The following is a 12,438-nucleotide window of genomic DNA, read 5'->3' as shown; positions in this document are numbered from 1 at the left end:
CTTTGTGTAGATTTACAGTCTACATGCTATATAAACTATATCAGATAGCTTTTACAGTACCACGTGTGTACATAGGCACCCTCCCAACCCCTTCTATATCCATTTGTTACTGAATTTTCTAAACTGGCATTGTAACATTACAACAATGTTTTGTTGCACCAATTTTATAAACTTTTACAGTGCAATACGTGTTATTTTTCTGAGGCAAACCAAAGGTATATTTCTCAAGGTTCTTGCTGCTTTCTTTAGCAGCATTCGATGGCGGATCTTTTATATACATTTGTAATAGATAAAAATAAGCCAGATTGCAAATTCTTTTTAAAATCTTAAACCATGTACCAAGTTTTTGGTTGAAATTGTGTAGGATAAGTTAAACTTAAATTGCATTCTATTAACCAATGTGAGTGTATTTCTGTAAGCATAGTTATGTTGAAATAAAGTTTTAAAAAGCAAGATGTCTTTGTTTATTATTTGTATGTGTCAAGAAAGCTGAACTTAATTTTTCTGGGGCTGAAAGAATATGTATACTTGATAAAATTGTAGATAGGAAGGTCATGCAATCTTTATTGTGTGGAATAACAGTGCAGTGGGTAACAGTCCAAAGTGTGTCTCTGTCCCTGTCTCTCTCTCTTTCTATATATGTGTGTGTGTGTGTATGTATATGTACATATATACGTACATATATATATTTATTTCTTTTTGATACTGGGAATTGAATTCAAGAGCACTGAAAACCACTTAGCCACATCCCCAGCCCTGTTGTGTGTTTTATTTAGAGGCAAGGTCTCAGAGTTGCTTAGCACCTTTGAACTCGAGATGCTCCTGCCTCAGCCTCCCTAGCCACTGGGATTATAGGCCTGCACCACAGCCTATATTTAGATGTGCTGTCTTCTGGGAGGTGGGGATGGGGGAGAAATCAGAAAATTCACCAGTTTTACATAATAATTCTCACTGCAGGTACCCTTAACAGTTTATCTCTTTAGTAGCAGGCCTAGAATTAGTACCTTTTGATTTATAAAAGAAAATGAAATCCCAGGGGTAGTGATACATCATCTTAGACTCTGCTTACCCTGAAATGGAAAGAAATGCCAATCTTTAAGGCATTAAGTGTTCTTGTTTTGGTATAGAGAGGGGCAAGTGAGTTGAGGAAACCCTGGCTATGTAAGCATCAACACAATGTGATAGCATTTTGTCTCAATGCTCTGAACGGTTTTGAGGGTCCTACATCATGAGAAAAGAGGTATTTGATATTTGGATTGCTGAGTTATTCACTGCCCCTTCCCTCAGCCCTATGACTCCTTACTAGCAAAAACAAAAACCCCAAAATAATAATAATTGTTATTATTTAGCGGTGCTGGGGATCGAACTCAGGGCCTTGTGCTTGCAAGGCAAGCACTTTACCGACTGAGCTATCTCCCCAGCCCCCAAAACCCCAAAATTTTAAGTTTGGAGATAGGGTATAATTTTTTCACAGGCTGGCCTTGAACTTGGAATCCTTCTGTCTCAGCCTCCCAAGTCACTGGGATTACAGATGTGAGGTGTGTACAATTACAGAACAATGAATTGCCTTTTTTTTTCCCCCTCAGTACTGGAGTTTGAACCCAGAGGCTTGTGCATGCTACACAAGTGCTGTACCACTGAGCCACCTCCTTAGCCTTGCAATGAATTTCTAAAGCATTAATTTTATTCGAATAGTAGAATCAATGACAAAGGACATGGAAGTTTATACCTGACTGGGATATGTGGGGAGTTTATTTTGAATATGCAAATGCTATTGGTAGTCTGATTCGGTAATTTCTTAACTTTTTAAAATTGGTAGTCTATGTTTAATGTACAAAAGTTGTTGACAGGGTCTTCCTCTAGTCTTTTGTTGTGCTCCCAGTTCTTAATACTGTTTGACTTTACACATGAATTATTATACATTCCTGCTTGATCTGCTACACTATAATTACATTTATGTTTGTTTATACTGGGGATTGAACCCAAGGGCACCCTCTACCACTGAGCTATATCCAAACCCATTGTCATTTTGAGATAGGGCCTGGCTAAGTTGCTGAGAATGGGCTCAAACTTGGCCAACCTTTTCCTCTGCGTCCTGAATCTAGGGACTACAGAGTGAGCCGCCTTGCTGGCTGGCTTTTCTGTTTTTGCTGTGCTGCAGATGGAGCCCAGGGCCACCTTAGTGCACTTGTTCTACCACACAGCTGTATCCCCAGCCAGCCTGGTTGTTAACTTTTTTCATTTAATTAAGGTGTTTTCTGCCAGATTTCTCTGCTATATTTTTCCCCACGTCTCTATAGTTGACATTCTATGGAAAAATACATTAAAACTATCCTATTCTTCAAAACCAGTGGTTGTAACATCTGTTGATTTTTGTTTGAATCAGTTATTACTGTTAAAATAACCTTGAATATTAGCTGATATTTTGTCAAGAACTTTCCCTTTTCCCACTTACTTTACTACTTAATGTTGGTGTAGACTTGAGATTGTTGCTTGATTCGTGTGTTATGATCTGCAACGGCTTTACCTATTTAGCCACTGACTAGTAGGGGGTGCCCTTTGTAGTTCCCTCTTTGGGGTAACAATACACTGAAGGGCCCCGTATAACCAAATAAATTGAAACCCATGTAAATCCCACTTCTGTTTGCCATGATAGTACTGTAAAATTTTTAAATTTATGAAAACTAAATGGAAGATCTTAAAGAATAAATTGCAAATAGAAATGTATAAGAATAATATCCTAATTGTTTCATTCATTTGTGTTTTCTCTTTGTGGTTAATGGAATTGAACCCGGTGTCTCATTCATGTGAGGCAAATACTCAGTTACACCCCCAACCAAAATAACTTTAATGTCCATTATTCTTAAGGCATTCTCATTACCAAAATTGACAACCTGGAAGTAATTTGAGATTGTGAAGTGAATGGTCACAGCACCCATCATTTGTTTCTTTTAGACTCAAGATTAAGTTTGTGCTTGTGCTTTTGTTTGTTTTGGTGGTACTAGGGATTGAACCCAAGGGTGCTCTTATCACTGAACTACATCCCCAACCCATTTTGATTTTTTTTTTTTTTTCAATCTTCAGGTGACTTTATTTGTTCATTCATTTTGGTTTTTATAACCATTTTGATTTTTGACATAAGGAATCTTAAAGTTGCTTAGACTGGCCTCAAACTTGTGATCCTCCTACTTCAGCCTCCCAAATAGCTGTACCACCACGTCCTATGCTTGCATTCTTTTTTGTCTTGTACTGGGGATCGAATCGTGAACCCAGGGACATTTTACCACTGAGCCACATCCCTGACCCCCGCTTTTTTGAGACATGGTCTCCTTAAGTTGCTTAGGGCCTCACTAAGTTGCTGAAACTGATCTCAAACTTGGGATCCTCCTGCCTTAGCCTCCCTACCTGCTAGGATTACCATGTACCCCTATGCCAGTTCGGCTTGTGTGTGTGTGTGTGGTTTTTTTTTTTTTTTTTTTTTTTTTTTTGGTGCTGGGGATTCCTGGGCCTTGTGCTTACAAGGCAAGCACTCTACCAACTGAGCTATCTCCCCAGCCCTTTGCTTGTGTTTTCAAACTTAGAAATTTGCCAATAGTACTCAAGTCCTACAATGTCAGATCTATGTGTTTTGCACAGATATATGTATTTGGGACACTTAAAGTGCCCTGAAATGACAATGATGAATTACCAAGGAGTTTGTCTTACTCTGGTCCCTTTATCATAACATCTAACTACCAGTTTATGTTTACTCAAGATAGGAGTTTTATCAGTGCAAGTCAGATTAATTTCACTTCCCTGAGATAAAAGTGCCCTGATTCAACTTATGCAAGAGATCTGAGATAGCATAAACTGGAAATTTAAGCCAGTTTAAGTTAATCATGTGGCTGGCTCTTTAAGGTTATAAGACTGGGTCACAGTTCAAAGTTTTGGATTTGTTTGAAGATACTGTTGGGCCCTGTAACCCGCCTGTATTGTAAGCCTCTCCAGTTGTCCCATTTGATCCACTTACTAGAATATCACTTGAGTTGCAGATGCATGTTGGAGGTCCTTAGCCAGGTTAGAAGAGGACAGGGGTTGTGGCAGGTGGGGCGGGGGCAGACAACATCCCATCTTCCTTGGTGTTTAATTTCACTTAATTTGTAAACTTTTTAAAAATGGCCAGGCACAGTGGTACTTGCCTGTAAACCTAGCTACTCAGAAGGTTCAGGCAGGAGGATCAAAAGTCTGAGGCCAGCCTGGGTAATTTAGTGAGACCCCATCTAAAATTTTTTAAAATTAAAGGGCTGGAGGTATAGCTTAGTGGTAGAGGGCCCTTGGGTTCAATCTCCAGTACTGCAGAAAAATAAAATAAAAATCAAACTTTAATATGCTCTTTGTGCCGTCCTCCACATTGTCTCTCTGAGCAGCCACAGCAATAATTATGTGGCGGTAATAGTAATAGACATTTTCTCTTCATTGGATATCATTTTGGGGCTTCTTTCATGTGCAGCATGTGTGCTCACACACAACACTGAATTCTGTGCTGATTTTGGCCAGAGTTCCATCTCTGGTCAGCAGATGGCTTGCTAGCAGGCAGCCCAGCTCAGTCCAGCCCATTCAGATGAGATCAGAGGGTGTAGACCTCTGTTTCAGGGCTATGGTTTCCCAAGTTGGTGAACATCAGAGGATGGGATCATTCTGGAAGTCTCTTAGCTGTGCTCTTGTACATGTGAAATGTGTTTTGCAGTTAAGAGCCTGGAAATCTCAGAGGTTGTAATGCCCCAATCCCCTTTCATTTAAAATCCTGCCAGAACATTTGATCACTCTCATCAAATGTATTGTGGCCTCTTTGAACTTAATTTGTAAATGCCCAAGCCCAATGAAATGAATCCATAAAGCTTTTAAAACCATCTTTCACTTTACAACTTATTACCAAAAACTTTCCATTTTGGTGAGTTTTCACACTAACTGATGAGGACAGTTCAAATTGTTGCTTTTAGGTTTTCAATACTTGATGGAATTTCTAAATACCCCAGAGTAGTTCTAGTAAAACCCTGAGTTGAAGACTGCTTCAGGAACAAAGGGACCTACCTCCTCAGTGACTCATGCAGCTCCCTGCTTCTCCTCCTGGGCCCAGTGTGCCCTGTGGGATGAGTGGGGGTGGGGAAAGGAGAAAGAACAAGAAGCGCTGTGTTTGTGGCATGCACTTTGTAATCCCAGGTACTTAGGAGGCTGAGGCAGGAGGGTTGCAAGTTTGAGGCCATTCTGGACAATTTAGCCAGAACCTTCCTTGACAAAAACCTGGGGATGTAGATCAGTGGTAGAGTGCCCCTTGGTTAATCCCCAGTACCACAAATAAATAAATAAATAAATAAAAATAACCCAAACAACTGGCAGATTGCCAGTGTGACAGGTTCTGAAGGTAATTTCAGAACCCCTTTGCTTGAATTCTATCCTAACTCCCTTTCCTTCTTGAAAAGAACAGGATACTGTTTTGAGATATAAAGTTTCTTCATTTGGGTATTCTTGTTACCTTCCCCACCTCAGAGAATTCAAGATAACTGGCTTCCTTTCTGCTAGTAAAAGCACTGCTTGCCAGGAAGGGTAGGGGATGGAGATAGCTTAGAATGAATCTGAGAGGTTTTTTTTTTTTTTCCCCCCTTCATTGAAAGCTACCAGAGTAATCCATACACATAGTTAAACACAAAATATGCCAACAGAATTTACAATGACATCTGCTCCCTGCTCTCCTCAGTCATACAGTGGCTATATGAGGTAAATTTAGAATAGCATTTAACTTCTTACTTGGTAAGTATACCTTGGATTCTCTTTATATAGGTCATAAGAACAGATAGTAGCCAGGCGTGGTGGCACACGCCTGTAATCCTAGCTACTTGGGAGGCAGGAGGATCCCAAATTTGAGGCCAACCTCCACAATCTATTAAGACCCTGTCTCAAAAAAAGGGGGGGCTGGGGAGATAGCTCAGTCGTAGAGTGCTTATCTTGCAAGCACAAGGCCTTGGGTTTGATCCCTAGCACCCCAAAAATAAATAAATAAAATAAAAAAGGGGTGGGAATGTAGTTCATGGATATAGTGATCCAGGTTTAATCCCCAGTATCATCAAAACAAACAAATTGCAATTTTATACTGTATTGTCCTCAAAATCATCAATGCACTTAAATTTCTGGTGGATAAAACCCACAGATTCTTTGCAGCCCTTCCAATTGGCTTGAACCTGGGACTTACTTTGACCAACAGAATGCAGTGGAACTGGTGCTGAGTGACTTTGAGCTTTGGCCTCCTGAAGGATTGTAGCCTCTATTCTGATGTTCTTTCTCAACACTTGTAAACAAGCCTTCTCCATGAGACCCTCGGTGGAGAGCCACCAGTGGCTTTGCCAGCTGTTAGATCCATCTCAGCTGAAGCTCCAGTGAATGAGGTCAGCCTGCCTGTCCCATAGGGCAGAACCACTGAGCTGATCCCAGACTAAATTGAAAAACTATAGAATGGGATGAATAAATGTTCAAACTTACCAAGTTTTGGGTGGTTTGTTATTAAGCAACAGATATGGTACAAACCTAATCGTGTCCTCCAACCCCATTAATAAAACTTTTCAATTAACAAATGTGTGACTGTACCTAGAAGTGGCTTACCCCATGCCCAGCGGGGGAGTTGGTGGGTAAATGGGACAGTCACACATTGTTCTCCTTTGTTGAACAGCCTCTTGTCCAAGTTCTCATGCTGAAAAATTTTAACACATTTCTTAGAATTAGCTTTACATAAAGCTTGATTTATCCAATGAAAAAGACACTTTCTTTAGCTAGTGTCTCAATAAAAAATACTTCTTTTATCTAGTATTTTGAAGGAAAGCAATCCCTATTTCTCTAATTTGCCTTCGTGTTCACAATAGAGTTTAAGGTCAAAGACATGAAAAAAGAAATCTTTTTAGGCCATATGCCAAACGCTGAGAAAAACTGGTGATAATAGCTTTTAATTGGGCAACTAAGAACCCCCTTTTAGCGAAAGTAAGTGTTATAAGCAACAGGAAACGGTATGAGCGGTACACAAGTAGAGAAGCCAGGGTCCCTTAAACAAGTTCATGGTCCAATTAACAGTTTGGTGTTCGAAGGGACTTGGTTCGCAAGTTAACTGGGGCTCCAGTTCCTCTAATGCTAGTATCACGAGTAGGACAAGTATTCAAAATTACAGTCTCTCTTCTATGATAGTTTAGTGGTGTAATTTGGATGTTTGCATTCCAAATTCCTAGTGTCTCTAATTTATTCTTTTCTTGATCAGAATTGTGGGTCAGGATCTCCACTCATGCTGTGATCTGTCCGTGGTACTTAGCAAGCTCACTAGCGATGTGAGTTTCCCAGGCAGCCAGGAAAGCAGAGGCAATATGAAGTTATCTGAGGTGGTGAGAAAGAATGGAAATTGGGCTGAGACTCTCGTTTAAGTTTGGACAGCATTACTGAAGTCAGATGGCAAGGGTGCAGCACAACTCACACACACACACACAGCTTGGAGAAATGTGTTCAGGGTGGAATTGTATATGGTAGGAATCAAGAGATGCCAGAAAGAGAATTAAGTGATAGTAACGTTTTTTTTCTTTCTTCTTTCTTTTTTTTTTTTTTTTTTTTTTTGTATTTGGGATTGAACTTGAACCCAGGGGCACTTTATCACTGAGCTTTATCCCTAGCACACCTCCTTCCTGCTCCCCTCCATTTTATTTTTATTTTTATTTTTTATTTTTATTTTTAGGCAGGGCCTTGCTAAGTTACTGAGGCTAACCTCAAACTTGGGGTCCTCTTGCCTCAGCCTCTTGAGTCATTGGGATTACATGCATGTGCCATCATGCCCAGCTAGAAACAATTTCTAAGGAAATTTTATCATTTCTTTTGGAGGTCTCAAAGTGGTTTCTTTTCCTGAGGTGGTGGTGTTTTCTTCCTACACTGAAGAGTTCTCATCTAGACTTACGATGAATTTTAGAATATGAAAGAAGTATTGTGCTGATAGGATTTAGCAGTATTCTGATTATGGTCAACAAATCTATGCATATGTTAAATGCATAGATTTAACATCAAAAAGGCTATTTAACTGTGTAAGTAAAAATAATCCGAGATGGAACTGGGTATGGTGGTACACTCCTGTGACTCCAGTGACTGGAGGCTGAGGCAGGAGGATTACAAGTTCAGCAATTTAGCAAGACCCTAAGCAATTTAGCAAGACCCTAAGCAATTTAGCAAGAACTTGTCTCAAAATAAAAAAAAAAAGAATGTGGCTCAGTGATTGAACACTCCTGGGTTCAATCCCTGGTACAAAAAACAAAACAAAACAAAACAAAACAAACCTTCCCACATGGATACTGAAACAAGACTGTGTGGGTTTGTTTGAACCACAAAGCCATTACTTATTTATTGTGTGTTCCGGGGCAAGTTACTTGTGCCTTAGATTCCTTATTTATAAGTGCAAATAGTAATAGAAAAAAAAAATTGTATCTCTTGCATATAGTTCTAAGGACTCAGAATATATAATATGTAAAGCACTTATTAAAAGCATCTGGCACATAGCATGTGCTATTATAAGAACATAAAGGGTACAAAGAATATGTGGGGTATCATATGAGAGCAACTATGAGTAGCCTGAAATATTACTTCTTTTAAAATTGTTTTCATTTAAAAATTTTTTGGGGGTAATGAGGGTTGAACCCTAAGGGTCTTTTACCACTGAACTACATGCCCGGTCCTTTTTGATTTGAGATAGGTTATTGCTAAGTTGGCTGAGCCTGGCCTCAAACTTGCAATCCTCCTGTCTCAGTCTCCCAGGTCACTGGGATTACATGCATGTGCTACTGCTCCTGGCCTGAAATACAAATTCTATGAGATGCTGCCTTTAGGCAGGAAAGGAAGAAACTCTAGAAGGGTTTAGTGTAAATGCTACTAACCAAATTTAAATCTGCTCTTTGGCTGCTTTCCAGGGAAGGCAAAAACCAACCAACCAACCCCAAATCCCTTCACTCTACTAATTCATTCATTCATGCATTGAATGCCTGCTATTTTCCAGGGCTTACTAAAAGGTTAGGCAGGATCTCGGGCGGTCTTTAACTTCCAAAATCCCCCAACATGTGATGACATGCTCTCTAGTGCCTCCTGCTTATTGGTTTTCATGGCCTCAGTTTTCTCAGATCATCACAGCTACCAGCCAGAGGTTCCCACAAAGTCTGTGATTAAACCTCATACCTACTATTGCATTTACCAATGAGAACATTAAGGCCAAAAAAATATCTTCCACTAGGCTGACTACCCTGAAAGTTAAGTTCTGAGAACTATTTGGGAAGTAAAAGGCAGCTTTTGAAAAATAGGAACCTGGAAGTTGGAGCAGGGGACGTTTTGAAAATGATCTGGATCTATTTAGATCATGAAACTTTTTCTTTTTCTTTTTTGAGACAGGATCTCCTACCTCAGTTTCTCTAGTACCTGGGATTCCAGGCGTGAGATACCACACCTGGCTAAACTTTCTTATTCAGAGTTAAGAGAGGGTCTGACCATATTGCCTGGGCTGGCCACAACTAACAGTGCTCTTTGACATGAAAAGAAAGGTGAGGCACATTCCAATGTGATGTTAAAATAGTAATCTTGAACCATTTCCCTCCTACTCCAGGGCAGTAATAGGGCAGATAACATGAAGGAGAGACATCAAGAACAGGCAGAGGTGCTATTTATTTGATTTACATGAGTCTGAAGTCTTGTTTTTAATGTTTAAGCATTATTCTCTGACAGTTGAGAGAAAACAATCCCCCTGGGAGGAGGAAAGCAGCCAAGAGAAAATGGAACAGCCCAAGAAAGAATGGAAATGATTCTATTGCTCCACGACACAGAGCCAAGTGGGCGGGCAGCCAGGGTAAATGATCAGAGGCTGTCTACAGACTGGCTGGCCTGGGCTTGAGCACTGGATGCCTACTCAGCGAGCAATAACAACTCTGTCACGGCCGACACGGCTGGAGCTCCACGTTAGTCATCTGCAGGAAACCAGCCTCCATCTCCATTTTGTGAGAAGTGTTTGATAAGGAAACAGGCATACAAGATTGCATCTCTTATGTCAGAATACTCTTGGCTGTCGTGTATTTCTAAAAAGAATGAATAAAAGAAAAAAAGATCACCTCTGTGCTGCACTTCTCCTTGGCCGTCAGGGAAGTGAGTATCTCAAGGAACAAATTCATACTCTGGAACTATATGGCAGAGCCCTGATGGTTGTAGAGCTTGGCATTTAGGGTGAATAAAAATACAAAATGTCTACAACTCTAGTTTGATGAAGATGCTGTTATTTTAATTCTATTAGAGAAGGAAAAAGTAGAGAGATTAGGTCTTAACTTTTCAAAATAAAAAGCTTAATGTCACATAGTGGTTAAAAAGTCCTTTGAGAGTGCATATTTTACTTCATTTAGACAAAAGAGGTGACATGCACCACGAGGCTGCAGAACTTGGTTAAGTATCTAGTACAAACTGTTTTAGATGTTTTCTGCTCTTATATCTGTTTCCCTCCTGATACTACGGATTGAACTTAGGGTCACACTACCACTGCCAGTTCTTTTTATTTTTCTGAGATAGGGTCTTGGTAAATCATGGAGGCTGGCCTCAAACTTGTGATTCTCCAGCCTCAGCCTCCTGAGTTGCTGGGATACAGGCTTGTCACCATGCCCAGCATGATGTGTATGTGTGTGATACTGAGGTTTGAACTCAGGGCTACTCTACCACTGAGCCAAATCTTATTTTTTATTTTGAGACAGGGTCTCAGTAAGTTGTCCAGGTTGGCCCGGAACTTGTGAACTTACTTGTGAACTGTGCCACTGTCCAGTTCTTTGTTCTGTGGAAATGAGGGGTTGTCCTGACGCTTTGCCATTATTTACCCTCTTTGCCTGGCCACCAGGGCCCATTAGCTTCTGCACCCTGCCACGATAAATGATTAAGAGAAATCTCCACACTCAGATGAATAGACTAAGGAAGTATCAGTAAACTAACAAAACCTCATAAACTAGCACAATAACAGAAACTTCTCAAAGCAAAATCCACTGTGGGGCAATTGAACAGCCCAGCAGTGATCCTGGGCTGCACTGAGTTGGAGGAATATGGAGTAAATTAATACCAGATCCTAGAAGCCCTCCACCAAGTCTAAGCAAGGAGTACTGTTCTTTTGTCTGAGGCACTGTAACCACCCTTTGCTGGCTTCCCTTCCTGTTTTTATATAGACTTAGAAAAGGTTAGGAATAAACCTTTCAGAAAAAAACACAATGTAAGTCATTTTACAGATGAAAAAACAAAAATCCAATGAAATTAAGATAATGAAATTGGAACTTAGTAAATTGCACTGTTTCAAACCCCTAGCAAGTTACCGGGAACACTTCAGATATGCCTGGGTCAAGCTTTATGAAACAAAACCTTTGAATTTTAGAGGTAAGAGAATCCTGAGAATATGAACATTTAAAAAATAAATCTTTATTAGTCCAAAGACCTAAAAATCTATTAGTGTAGAGAGAAGATTAAAGAGAGGGGAATGTTCTATTTTCTACAATACATATTCACAAGTTGTTAGGACAATGAACTTTTAAACTCTGTTTCTCTGCAAATGTGAAGTTCGATATGTGTGTTTGGTACTGGGGATTGAACCCAGGGATGCTGTACCACTAAGCCACATCCCCAGACCTTTTTTTTTTTTTTTTTTGAGATAAGATCTTGCTAACTTTTTTTTTGGTGGTGCTGGGGATTGAACCCAGGGCTCTGTGCATGCAAGGCAAGCACTCTACCAACTGAGCTATCCCCAGTTCTTTTGCTAACTTTTTTAGTTTTTTTTTTTTTTAGGTACAAGAGATTAAACCCAGGGGTGCTTTACCATTAAACCACATCTCCAGCTCGGTCCCCCCTTTTTTATATTTCTATTTTGAGACAGGGTTTCACTCAGTTGCTTAGGGCCTCACTAAGTTGCTGAGACTGGTCTCAAACTTGTGATCCTCCTGCCTCAGCCTCCTGAGTTGCTGGGATTACAGACATGTGTCACCATACCTGGCTAATATTTTGTTTTTCCTTAAAATCTATTTAAACCTATAAGATGATCAATATATACTCCTTAAGCTACATTCATATGTATATATATATCATCTATATATTTTATATATATATATATATATATATCATTCTTTTTAAATTTTTATTTAAAAAAATCTTTTTGGTACTGGGGATTGAACTCATGGGTGCATTACCACTGAGTTAAACCCCAGTCTTTTTTTATTTTGATATGGGGTTTAAGTTACTTAAGAGTTTGGCTAAATTGCAGAGGCTGGCCACTCTCTTGTGATCTTCCTGCCTCAACCTGAGTTGCTGGAATTACAGATGTGCCACACCACCCAGTTTATCATGTTTTTTTTTTTTTTTTTTTTTTTTTTTTTTTGGTACTAGGGATTTAAT

Source organism: Sciurus vulgaris (assembly GCF_902686455.1).
Source record: "Sciurus vulgaris genome assembly, chromosome: 9".
Lineage (NCBI taxonomy): Eukaryota > Metazoa > Chordata > Mammalia > Rodentia > Sciuridae > Sciurus > Sciurus vulgaris.
This window is presented reverse-complemented; position numbering follows the sequence as displayed.